Source organism: Diadema setosum, chromosome 16, assembly GCF_964275005.1.
Source record: "Diadema setosum chromosome 16, eeDiaSeto1, whole genome shotgun sequence".
Taxonomy (NCBI): Eukaryota; Metazoa; Echinodermata; class Echinoidea; order Diadematoida; family Diadematidae; genus Diadema; species Diadema setosum.
In genome coordinates this window covers 7,214,119-7,228,373 of record NC_092700.1, presented here as the reverse complement: position 1 = coordinate 7,228,373, position 14,255 = coordinate 7,214,119, and the positions used below count along the sequence as shown (strand labels likewise).

The window sequence follows — 14,255 nt, the reverse complement described above, 5'->3', positions numbered from 1 at the left end:
CCGTTTCCCGATCTTCCCCCGCCCAGCTCTCTCAGCATCAATTTGACATGTAACCCCCATAAAAATAACCCAGAAACAAAACAGAAAAGAATTTATATCGTGTTCGTCCCACAGAAGTGTCTCCCTGATGTTCTTTTGGTGATATTTCATAGACCAGTATGTGTTTCTAGCACCTGTTTTGTCACCCACGATCCTGCGGTTCTCTATACAAGCTTTCTATGTAATGAGGCTACAGCCCACGTTTGTCCTTGTGAAACACACCCCATCACCAAAAATTCTATTCAAACTGCTGAAAGGTTTCCTTTTGTGCCACTTTCGTTGAAAAGCAGGCTTCATAAAGCTTTCATTGGCATCTGCTAATATGTTGCCTATTTATTTATGTACTTATTCATTTATTCATTGACTTGCTCAGCTTTCCATCTAATCCATTGTTGATTTATGTATTTGGTATTCATTTATTTATGGCACTTCCAAGAACATTAAAAATGATGACTAAAATGTACAGACAACAACCATTTCCTGCATATTACCTTGGAATCAATATTGACAGTACAAATCTGGAGATTCTCATTAGTTTTGATGTGAAAGCATTAAAAAAAAAATGCAATTAAACTTCTCGTAGAGGTTGCATTACTTCTACGGGGGTGGATGTTGTTTCTGTTAATCTGTAGTAGTATCTCAAATAACAGGAAACATACAAATAATGCAAGAATTGTTTAAAATAGTTTGGACTGGCATAGTCATGAATAACCAAAATAAATGGAAAATTGGATAATAGAATCGGTAAGTGATCATAAATTATGTCATGATAGCCAAGAAAATGTAAGTTGTGAATGAAGATTTTTACCAAAGCACTTAGAAACTAAAATTCAAATGATTAACAACTTCACTTCTAGCAAAATTCATACTGGGCAGGTTTTAAAGTACTACATTACTCCATATTCCAATTCATTCACAGAAATAGAGTAAACTCAGGAAGAGAAACTACCAGAATTTGCATGAGGATTGGACATAAAATGATATCAGAAATTTTAAATTTTATATATATTTTGGGATTTTTTTAAAGCAAATTGGAGCATTTGCAATTGATTGACAATTTCCCTACATTGCAGTAATTAAACACCAATTTAATCAGTGTTTAGTAGTAGCCGCAATAAAAATCATGGGCTTAAAAATATCCATGCTGGATTTGCACCTACAAGTGTGCGATCTCCTGGATATGTGGATCTAGTGTGTAAGACACCTGTCCAGCGATCAGTAGGTCATAGGTTCCAATCCACCCCCAGTATGTATTCCCATGATCTTTATTGTGGCTGCTGCTGATTAATTCTGGGCATATTTACCTCGATGTAGGGCAATTTGTCAATCAGTCGCTGTAGAAAACAACTCGACGCAAGGATTTTCACTCATTTATTGAAACCAGGGGTGTGTTGTATAAACCTATACAATTAATATGCAATATGCAATCAATGGTAATCATCAGTGATATTTTAGCTTTTTGATTGGCTGTTGAACTGGTGTAACTTCGGTAGTTACCGTTGATTACAGAGTTTTAGAGTTATGCTTTCATACAACAAAGCCCAGAAATGCACAAACCCAGAGACACATTTTTTTTTTCTTAAACATTCATATAGCACCAATTTGCTGTGATTCCTACAGGGAATGTCATTTTTAAGATGTATAAATCCATGATTCTAATAAGCTTATACACCTAGGTTTCTGTTTGTGTGTGTGTTTGCATTCAAAGTAGAAAGGAGAATTTATCCTAGTTGCATATTGATTTCAAATTCAAGTTCAATTTCATTTTATTTTTGCAACCTTTTGTTTTTAAAAGAAAACAATGTACATACAAAAGTACAACAATGATACATAGATTTTAGTAAAATAAGATTTTCTCGGGAAATCAAGATTTACTAACAAATTCAGTAAATCACTTAGATACAAAATATAGTAAATTAATGCATTTTTCATCCATAACGTGTTTTATGTTGCAGGGGCCATCACAATAAACATATGCAATGGTGCATAATGAGATAGTAGCTCTTCTTCATGACAAAACGACTAGAAAACTGTTCTCAAGGATTTGCTTACAAACAAACAAAAAATGGGGGAAGGGATCACGAATTGCATGGTTTTATTTTACTTTTAAACAAAAATATAATGGTTAAAGGCACCATAGATAAACAAAACATACGGCAAATGTTTGAGAAAATTCTTCTTTCTTCGTTTGCTGTATCAAGGGAGATGTATCAGGATAAATTTCAAACCTCATCATTACACCTGATCTGGATTTGTGGAAAGAGTACACACATTCCCACAAAATGTACAATTTCTTATTTGTTTGATATCTCGCAATATACAAGAAAATTTTCCATAGGATTCATACAGTCCCACATACTGAATATATTGTGACTTCACAACATAGAGACTTGCAAGATATATGTGACCCTGTACCACAAAACAAACAAAAAGTTGCCAGACATGGATTTTTAGTTAAGAACATATTCTGAAAGAGAAGACTTCAAGCTTTAAAATGATGTATAACTTAAATCAAATGGACTCTCCTAACCTATCTAGATATTGGAAAGAAAGCACACACTCCAGAAAAGTGTGAGCTGAGAAAAGAGGCTCTAAAGCACAGGGTCTATTCAAGCGTTTAATCTTCACCAAGCCGTGCTATCTACCTGTGCAATGAATGGGACAAAAAAAAAATGGGATGAAAACCAACGGTTCAACCACAATGAAGGGATTATCAGATTAAGCTGAAATTGAGCATGTTTTTATTAACACGTTCTGGCCATGATAAATGCCAACTTTCAAAGCAGTAGCATCATCCTTTCTAAAGTTATTAGAGTTGAAAGTGAAGAGTGTATACAGGTTTTTTTTTTTTTTAAAGAAATGAAAGGGGGACTCTATAAAGACACACCTAATTACACTATTCTTTAAAAAAAAACACAAGGGTTGGAGATAAACTGCAAAAAAACAAACACACTTTCCTCTTCATTTTGTGATACCAAATTTTAGCATAATGTAGAAGAGCACTTGCTCTTTCAGAAATTATAAAAAAGTCAACCAAATTGACCCTTTTCACCTATTTTCAGTCCTCACACAAAATCAGTGCGTGCGACTTTTTGTTCATTTTCATGATGCACGGTCACATATGTTTGATAGATGGAAATGCTTTGATTTCTTAGTTTACTTCTTAAGAACCTATGAGCAAATATGAATTTGTCACATTCATCTAGAGTAGATTGTAACATACTCAATCACAAGTAGGACTGGGCCTATAAAAAGAAGTAATTACTTTACTTTCCTAGTGTTCAGACAGTTGCAAACTTATTCAGATTTTAACTTAAGAGGCTCTGAATCTTCCATGGTAACATTGAAAATTTAAGGATGATCGCAATTTAAACAATGTCCAAGAAATAAAGAGGGAAATAGAATAATTGTACAAGAAATAAAGAAAGGAATAGAATTGCAACACAAACATCATGTCAAAGACTCATTTTGGGGTAAAATAATGACTTATCTCTTCAGCATTTAGAAGTATCGATGTGCAATTCTGGTGCATAAATTATTGTCTAGTTTGTATCCTGAAGGTACTATTCTAGTCTTCCCTGGAATAGAACATTTCTAGAATAGTTATGTTTATCAGTAGCTCACAGTGTGTCCCTTGTTTTTCCCTAATGGCGAAATGAAGTAATGTACCATTTCCTGACCTTTCCACTTTTATATGACCTTCCCTGTTTAAACTATTGCGTGCTTTGAGTGCTACTTAACACAGAAAACCCTGGTTACAGCTCGTTATTCCGAAGGTTCGTTATTCCGAAGGCTCTTCAGTCCGAAGATTCTTTATTCCGGAGGTTCGTTTTTCCGAATTTCATTTTCGGATTGACGAATCTTCGGAATAACGAACCTTCGGAATGACGCCACAAAATGTTCGGATTAACAAACCCTTTTTCATTTTCGGATTAACGAACCTCTAGGTATAGGGAATTTGCGTGTTTCAGATTAACGAACCTTCGGAATAACGAACCTTCGGAATAACGAACCTTCGGAATAACGAACCTTCGGAATATCGAAACTTCGGAATAACTAACAGCACCCGAAAACCCCATAGCATTGTATACACTGTCCAAAGTGCCTGGCACAGAAAGGCTTAATCCTAGTGTGCTTTCAGTGCCAATAAGCGCAGAAAACCCCATAGCATTAATTTGTACACAATGTCTAAAGTGCGTGGCACAGAAGGGGTTAAACAAATGAGCCTTCCTATGACTGTCAGTCAATTTGCATCGATATTGGACTGGAAGGTCGGATGTTGAGACAAAAGGATTAGTATTTTAGACAGTATTGCTGACTCAGAGGAAGAAGGAAGTAACTCTCATTGTGTGTTTTTTGTGTGTATATATATAGGCAAGTATGTATATAAGTAGCATAAATTCTTTAAGTATACAGTAAGTAAGTAAGGAAGAGTAATAAGTAAAGATGAGTAAAAATTGTAAGTATGTATGTCAGTACAAATTTGAACCAGAACTCTTTATTTTTGAAAGAATTCCTGAAAGAAAGCCAGATCCTGAATTTTAATTTTGATCTGTGAAAACTTTGGTGCTTTGCATTAATGGTGTGTACTCAAAACCATTCTGTCACGTGTTATTTGAATTGCCACTGGGAAGTTTCATACTTGTGAAAGAACCCGTTTGTTAAAATGCATCAGGAGCATGTTTGTACACATGTTTGGAATCTCCTAGTGCTCAGAAAGTAAAAATGTTAACATCAAACAACACTCAATACAATAACAGTGTTACCTGTGCGGTTGCCTCTAGATCTCCTTCAAATAACGCTTGTTGTATTTAATTGAGTGTGTAGGCTACAGTGTACCAACAAACATTCATGTATGCAAAAACCATGACTGTAGTAAATATGGTGTCTAAGTGAGCTCTTTATTCACAATATCTGTTGTAGAGGTTAAACTGTTCATCTTACAAAATGTGCACCCATGCGATAAAAACCTATCTGTTGACCATAATTGGAAATGATTTTAAAAATGTGTAAGGAAATACAGGTCACAAGTTTGTTTTCAGACTAAAACAAGGCATGCAAAGATTGCTATGAGAGCTGCTTCTGACTGTGTTTATAAACAAGTTCCTTTGCCAATCTGAAATGTCTCATTATTTTGCCACTTGTTATGCATTTCATATCAGGGGGGTGTTCAGTCTCCATAAGTCAGTGGAATTAATGACCGTGTGATCAGAAATGGGAATTTAATGGAAATGTCTTGCTGAATGCTTCATGTGACGTCATTGTGGAAGTTCGGACGGATATTTCATGGACTTCACCCGACGAAATTATTGCATAGATGCATTATAATAGTTTATTGCATGCGCTGGATGAATGAATGATCTTCTTCAAAATGTCAGTGATATTTTGAGAATGTTTGGCATATCCCAAAGACCCAAATGCGTTGATTAGCCGAGTTCTCCATATTAACATGCAGGGAAAAGCTGTGAAACACTGGTAATGGATATAAATGTAGGGCAGCGAATCTGGGAAAAAAGAAAAAAAAAAGGACAGCAATCGATGAAACAATAGGCAGGGATTTCCCCATGATCTGCCTTAATGGCTGCGCTGCTAAAAAGACCATTTACAATATCAATGTTAAGAAATGCTTCTTCTGAAAAGAAGAGAGGGTGAGAGTGAGAAAGAGAGAATATCACCAGGCAGTAAAGAACAAGTCAGGAAATTCTAGTTTGCTTGTAATCCAACAAGCCGTAGGAATACTTTTTTTTTTCTGCAAGTGTCATCATTGGTACTTGTCAAATTGGCAACTGTGAATATGACTGCATGTCTTATACTTGTAGGGATGATGAAGTGCAACTGCATAAGGTTGTTGAATATGCATAAATCAGAAAAAAAAAGTTAAAAAAAGAAATTGTCAATTTGAGACCAAAAAAAAAATCATCTAAAGTGTGATGCCACTTTAAGGATCAATTATAACTATAGCAATCTTTTAGAGACAATTGATGATTATCTGGAAATAACCCCTCACTATTCAACTTAAACAACAAAGGATTCAACTGCAAGACATTTTTTTTCCTACTGTACCTTAGGAAACATTTGCAACAAATGATGAAAATAATTATAGAAAGATTCACTACCAAACCACGGAACTATTCATATCTGGAACTAGATTATGGGAATGAGTGAAAATCAAAATGTCAATATATTTCATTTCTCATCTCAGCTTTCAAATCTTTGAAAAGTTTTGATTTGACAATCACTGTGCCACACAGTCTGCAATTCACACATAGAACTTTTCTTACAGTCCATGTTGAAGAAATTTGTGTATTAATCATAGCTAAATGAGATTCTATGTGCAGGCCAGAACAAAAAGGACAAAATTTGTTCGGCCAGTAGTTGGGATGTATGATCTCCCACAATGTGAAATGGCTTCATTATACTAGGGAAATTAAGGAACCTTTAGTATGGTTTCCACAGCTCATTATAGGGTCTGTAGGTGGTGGTGGTGGTTGGGGGGGGGGGGGGGAGGGGCTGTCTGAAGGGGTCCATCATATGAAAACATTGTTTGGCAAGAGATCGTTCTTTTCAAAGCATTGATATATGATACTGTAAAACCAAAAATTTTCATGTGCATGAAACCTTTGCAAATTTTGCGAGGAGCTAAGAGTAGCAAAAGTGAAATGCTAGTGAAATTTTTGTGTGCGTAATGCATGGAATGTGGTTACACTTATTTGCATAATTTTTTTTCGTGGTCAGCAATTTGCAAAAGTTTCATGCCACGAAAAGGCTGTTGGCTCCATCCAATTCACAAAAGTTTCATGCCATGAATGTTTCGACTTTTATGGTACACCATGCAAGCTCTTGCAAATGAATGGGAAAGTGCACATCTCTGAGGATCAAATTTCAAACAGTGGAGAAGCAAACAATGATTTTATCCACGTCACACAGTTTTCTGGTTGCTATACACAGCAATCTCGTTTTCTTTTCAAATTCACATAATGCAAGACACAGCTGCCAGAAGCATGACAGCATGGAGAGGTGTATGTATGATTGATGACTTTTAGTTATTATCTTTCATTGTGAACAAATACTGTTTGAATTCATGGAGCTCCAGCCACTGTTACAGTTTTGGCACTGGGTACATTTCATACTGTGAGAAAAAAAAAAAAAATCACATGTTTGCACACACCACAACAGCAGCTAGACTGGTGCAGTTTGTCAGTATTATTGGGTCGTTTTATCCAGAGCTAAATTGGAAGCTTGCATGATCATTATTTTGATTGTTTATTTGTTTGTGTGTGTTTTGAATGCTTTGCTGTGCATAGAAACACTTACTTTGTGTGTCTGGGTGTGTGCACGCATGTCTCTCTCTCTCTATATATATATCTCTTTCTCTATATATATATATCTCTTTCTCTAAATATCTGTTTGTTGATACATGAAACATATATTTCTCTTTCTGGGACTAAGCTAAAATTGGGCTGGGCATTTCTAGCAGAAATGTGCCACATTGAAACGTAGTCATCTGGACAAGATGCTCCATGCATATTTATTTTGCAAAATGAAGAGTGATAGATGTTTATTTGAAGTTGCAAGTAAAACCCTTCATTCTGTTTTTTTTTTTTCCTGATTATTGTTTGATCGCAAGAGCTAGAATTCCTTGAATCTCATGCATGGATTCCTCACAAGTTTCTTACACGTCACCACTGACGTGTGTGTACGCATGCAGTAACAGAAAATTTTTGTAACTCTTGTAACTGAAGTACTCGCTGGGAACTCGAACAACGGATTCCTCATTAGTAGCTTGTAGGCATTTTACAGTCATCTCGAGCTGTTTGTATCTATGTTTTCTTCTTATATCTGTCATGTCTGTTCTGTACAGAATTGCATAACAAATTCACTTTTGCAGTTATGAAACCTGAGTTTTTGCATCAGTCATAAGAGCTGAAGTATCGCTTTTTGGTGGACTCCTCATTTCAATATAACAAGCTTGGTTTGGATGTTTATACACATGTTTTCAATTTTTTAATTACATCTATGCAATTTGCATCCATTAATCGATATTTGTCTAAGATCATTCATATCTTTTTTTTTATATTTGTTGGGGGGGGGGGTAGATCAGCCCAACTGCTGTCACAAAAATAAAAGCATAATCTGTATAACACATCTTGTGAGGCAGGTGATTAAACAATCTCTGTAAAGAGCTGTTGAAGAATGGAACTATTGTCCTACCTGTACCATAGTTGCCAACTTGGTAGAGATTTCAAAGATATTGTTCAGAGCTATTGTTCAAATCTCATCTTCCCCCATCCTAGCATTTCAATTATCTTGAATTAGTAAAATTTGTACCATTTAAACTCCTCAACTGTATAGTTTTCTCTATTTACAAACATCTGGCAAACAGGGACAAGTATTTTGCTCAGGATGTTCTTCTGATACCATGTTCGTACCCTTGGAGATGGAGACGCCCATCTTTCTTCAACCATTTTTTTTTTTCCCGGTGTCGGATCTGTGAAGCTCTAGCCAGGGTGACGTCACACGCCCTTAACCAGGGCTCTCGGTTCACGCACTCCTCACTCTCTGCACAATAGGCCTTGAGCCGGAGACAGAAAACAAACGCTTTGACGTCATCAGTGGCTCAAAGAAAAGAGAAAAAAATGTGCGAGGATCCCTGTTTCAAGCAGCTGGGCAGATTTCTTTGCTTGTGATGAAAAAAGGATGGATTTTAAAAAAAAAATCTCTTTCACAAGCCCTTTGTAGTTTGTTTGTCTCTATCGGCAGACTCTTACCTCACATTTTTACTCCTGCATTTTTTAAGTCCCAAAGCTTATATAGTGTCATGTGTTAGGTCCATCAGTACAGGTCATTTATCACGTTGGCATGATTGAAGAATAAGGTATTCAAACCTTATGAATGAAATCTTTTGGTAATACTCTTAAGAGTGTTTTAAAAAGAAATGAAAGGCTAATCCCATGTCACTTGAGAATAGGCTCCCTTTTTTATACCAAGAATATTGGTTGGAAATTTTTTTGAGGTACAAGTAATTTCCTGGAAATCTAAGGTTTTGCTTCTCCCTCTTTCACAAAGAGGTTTCCAGTTTTATTATTCTGAGGAGAGGTCTGAATTACCTACCTATGCAATATTCCAGCTTATGAAAGGCATCTAATTATCAGGGTTGCAAAAAGGGATACTTGAACTTTGAAGTGAGCTTGCATTTTGTTTTTAATGTAGTCACTATCCATGTTTGGTTTTCTCTTTCTTCCTCTCTCTTAACGCGTTCCCTACAGGAACCTGGAATACTAGATTCCCAAAATGTAGACAAGAGTATCTGCATCTGGGGTCTAAATTCATGTTTATTTGTGTTATGCTGACCATTAAAAAAAAATGACTTTGATTGAGAGATTTGATATTCCTTCCATCAGTATCTGTTATTTTTCTGTATCAAAACTACATGTATTTTTGTCTAATTTTACCCCTTTTGAATGCAGTAGTGTGCTTGTTTTGCTATAACGCTCATATGAAGACATATAACATTTAGCCATCAAGACTGAACTCACTGGATTTGGAGTTTCACTGACGTCATTTTAGTGTTCAAATGTGTATAACAGAAGAAATTGTGAACCCATCAATTTACACTCTACTTGTGCCTCATGTCCAAGTGATATTTTCCATTTTTTGATGGTGCATGCAGTTGACTGCAGAAAGGGGATTCATGCAACACTTGACTGATTTCACACAAGCTGATTACCAATCTGTCCATTCTCCATCGCAACAGCCAAAAAAGAATCTCTTTTGGGAGCATTGAAGGCTCTCAGAGAATTGCGGGAGGAATGGGTTAACTGAAAACCTTGTCCATCAAACACACATGTGGTGGTCAACAGATGGATGATCACACTCTGATATTAAGGGAAAAGCATGTGCTATGGCTTGGACTTATCATTTTGGATGATAGATTGATAGGCCCTATTGGTCTCCTTTACATTTACTCAAAGAAAACTTTTGACCCACAGAATGATAGATCAGAGACACTGAATGTCTGTCATCAAAATAATTGAAGATTTTATTGCAAAATGAGCTAATCGGCATTTTTAAACATTTCCAAGTAAGTCCATCATCACATAGAGCAAAATTAAACTCTTTCAGTAATACCTCACTTGTGAAATAACAAGGTATAATCTAGAAGTTATGATTAAAATATCCCATATTTCTTCTTATCTTCCTTGTATTTTAGTAACTGTAATAACAAATATCTCAACTTGAGAATGGATATAGCTAGTTTTGCGATAAAACTCTTGAATTCGTCTTTTCAGTTAGCGAAGCAGGATGTTGCACAAAAAAAAGAAGGTGAATAAACCTGTAGAACAAAGAAACTAACAATCCTCAATATCTGTAGCCAAGCCTAGCCCATATATCAAAGATAAGCCAGGTCTTTTTTTTTTTCAAATCAAAAACAGAAATAATGTTACAGAAGAGTCTAGTGGCATATTTGACAATTTTGAGGATGAGGTAACAATAACTTTGTCAAGGAGCAAATGACAATCTGCTTACATCTCTTTCCTTTTCTCTCTGTCTCTCTCCTTCTCTCTCTGTATTCATGCATGTATATATATGTGTGTGTGTGTGTGTGTGTGTGTGTGTGTGTGTATTCTATATTGTTTCCCATAATAATGTCAAGTCACTTATGTGTGCATATGCAGTGTACATGCATGCATGCACACATGCATATTACGTATGCACATATCTTTGAGACACTTGTGTATTTACGGACATGAAAAAAAAAAAGAGATAGCAATTTCCACTTACTGCTGTGGTCTTTTTTTTTTATCTTTCAGCTGACATTTATGCATCAGTTGTAACCCAGACTAAGGCAAGGTTAGGTTATTTCCCTGTGGACTGTCCGTCTGAGCTAAAAGATAGCGCAAGACACAGTATTTGCTCTTCGTCCGGAATGTCTCGTTTCCCGGAAAAAGTGACTACAGCACCGTGTGTCTCTGACGTGCCTAGCTTTTTACAAGCATTCTTTCTCAAGCCATTTTTTTTTCTTTTTTGGTCATAATTTTGATTAAAGCTCCTGTCAACTTTACTGCCATACAGTTTGTTTGTTTGGTTTTTTTTTTTTTGCTTTTTTTTTTCATGAAATCCTGACTGGACTAGCTGGTTGATTAGACAACTCTGAGGCAGTGCTGTCTTTGACTAGAATATCGTAATGGTCCTGTTTACAATTGGGAGCAGTGATTTCAAAAATGTTCGGGTTATTACATTTGATGTATATGTGTAGGTCAGTTGTAACAAAAAACATCCTACCATATGAATATTTTGTAATAAAGCCTAAAAGACTGGGAGATATCACAATTTTTCTCACTAAACCATAACTGTAGACTTTAGTCTAGAAACAATGTTATTATAACTACTGTTCACATTTTGTATATTTAACAATGCTTATAATATTGGTTTATATTGATTGACTTTTTTACACTAGCTGTTTTTATCCTTAACTCACATTTAAGAACTATTTTGAAGCACTGAAGCTGGGTTTCTGTTTTATCTGCAAATGGTAAATAACGCATTTAAACAATCAAATTCTTGAATTCTCTGTCCACAGTGACTTTCTTGTCTTATCAAAAACCTTTCAGCACATCATATATAAATGTATAAAAATGTTTCTTTTGTTTCCTTCTTTCACAGCACAAAAAAAAAATGTACTGTAAAAAAAACAAAAAAAAACATAAGATTTATGCTGTGAAAATGCAGCATTGTCATTAAGCAAATGAAAGAGGGGTCATCATGTCAAAAGATTTGGAAGTAGATTCTGTACACATCACCTTACGATTATGAATGTCTGTGATGAAATTGCGTAAAATAATTGTTCCATTCTGGAAGTTATAAATTCTCCCAATTCAGTGCTGTCCTGCAATGCACAATCTGCCTCAATTAACTTTCAAAAACCTTACAGAAGAATAGTTAGAAGGCAAGTCACCATGTCTGACAAGTTTTGAGAAGATTGGATTTGCAGTTCAGTTGCTGTCAAGCCCATGGAACATTAAACATTTATCAAAGTTTTATTCATTGATTTGATATATTTTTCTTGACATAAACCATTAGAGGTTTTTTTTTTCTCTGTTCTCAAAACATGGATAAATATTGATATTAAGACAGGAGGTGACTAAGATGTAATAATTTTCAATTTTGTTGAATAATACAAGATTTTCTTTTTTAATTTTCCCATCAAATCAACTTACCTTACAGTTCCCTTGGTGTAACAACATATTCAGACGATTGTAATAGTGGCTCATGTTTTGTAAAGCAACCACTGATAATAATACATTATTGAGAAAATACAATTATACCAAAAGAAGTCACAAGTACCAGGCTGTGTTGAGGTATCTGCTGTGTTTTGATGAATAAATTCCGTATTAGTGAAACATAACACCTAAAGCACTGTATCATGTGGTTAGCATGTCAGGTACTTGTTTTTGTTTTGCATGGGTTTCTATTTGTTGCCTATTTATTTCACACCCATTTTCACATGACAAGGATCCACACAACACACATGAACAAACATTCCCATACATGAATATGCCTACATATATATTTATATATTCACAAAGAGAGAGAAAGAAAATAGCAGGTATGGAGACATTATATTCTAATATAGACATATAGACATGATAGCATACTTAGACATCTCAATCTTCAGATGAACTTTGGAGAGTTTTTGCTGATAGTTCACTTTCTCAAGCAATACCACAGAGGGCACATAGTTCTTTCTTTTTTCATGTAAAAGACCTTTCACTGGTGGTTCATACCTTGAGACTGTAAATACCACCATAGGCCAACATTGGTGTCACGTTTCCTTCCGATGACTTATAACAGACTTCCGTTAACGACGAATATATTCATTGATTCGCCCCCGGGCCCACCGGATAATTACCTTAGTAAATCAGCCCTAATCGAATCAAGTATGATGGCAGGAGTTTTGTTTACATTTGACATCATACCTGGTGCTGGGCCCCCAGCGAAAGATTACATAATCCTATTGTTGGGACCAGTTCACTCCTGTCGGAAATGGCGAATTATCTTCATATGCCACGTCAGTGCTGAACGGAATCCCGGTTCATCACAATCATTATCACTGTCATTATTGCCATCACTCCAATTTTTGTCACTATTACAATCATCCCAATTTTTCATCATTATTGTCTCAGTGACTCTTAAATCTACGGATCATCTTTACTGATGTCATTCTTATATTCAAAAAGTTGTATCTTTCATATCTTACAAGCGTTGTAATTTTTGGTCCTGTCAAAGCTACTAGAATATGTCACGCATATTTAGGAATTAGTGATTTATTTATTTATTCATTCATTCATTCATTTATTTTTCATTTCCAGCAGAAACATATTAATATTTCACTGAAGTTAGATTCATAAATTACATCACAATGTATAATAATATGAATGTATAAGTTTAAAGAATATTGAACATATACAGAAATGCTGGAAATGGGGAGGAATGTTAAAAAGGAATGCCAGTAGGGTGCATTCTACCTACACGTAATACAAAATCACTGTACATTTGCAAAAAATTGAAGATCAGTTCGAGTCATGCTGATTTCTGGACTTGGAATATATCTTGATTTTGGAAATTTCATTTATTGGAGGAGCTGTATGTTTTGTGGCTCTGTGGATTAGAACATGGATTCTTAATCCTGAGATCCCTGATTCAAATCCCCTGGCAGCAGTGTTTGTGCCTGTAGGCAAGTCACTTGATCCTCATTATGTAGTCTTGGGGAGGGGGGATTTTATCAATTCCGCATAGATTTGTGTGGTCAATGTTATATTTAAAGTTATCTTATAGTTTGTTGTTCAACTGCTGTTGCTAAAAATTCTTTGCATTCTTCTCATTGGGGTCATGGATTATGAACAAACCTACATTTTGCTGTTTTAGTCATGTTGGGTCCTCTCCCCCCCCCCCCCCCATCATAGATATGAACATAGGCAAGAAGCATGTATGTAGTTACAATTCAAGACCTCTAGAAATAGCACTAATTCCTTTTCATGCCTTTGCCTGTTATACCTTTACAAGTTCTGATTATCTGTTGTTTCCTTTCTATGTATCTCTCTGTCTTTCCATCTACAGCTGTATATTCTCTCTATCTATCTGGATAGATATCTATCTGTCTATTTGTGTATCTGTCTGTCTGTCTTTCTATTGCTATCTATCTATCGATCTATCTC

At 35.5% G+C, this 14,255-nt stretch overlaps 1 protein-coding gene across 1 annotated transcript in view; it reads left to right on the top strand.

Annotated features, from left to right (window-relative positions):
- The window catches only part of LOC140239925 (regulating synaptic membrane exocytosis protein 2-like), a 196,227-nt gene that overhangs the window by 73,182 nt on the left and 108,790 nt on the right, over nucleotides 1-14,255 (top strand). The gene's annotated exons all lie outside the window — the stretch shown is intronic.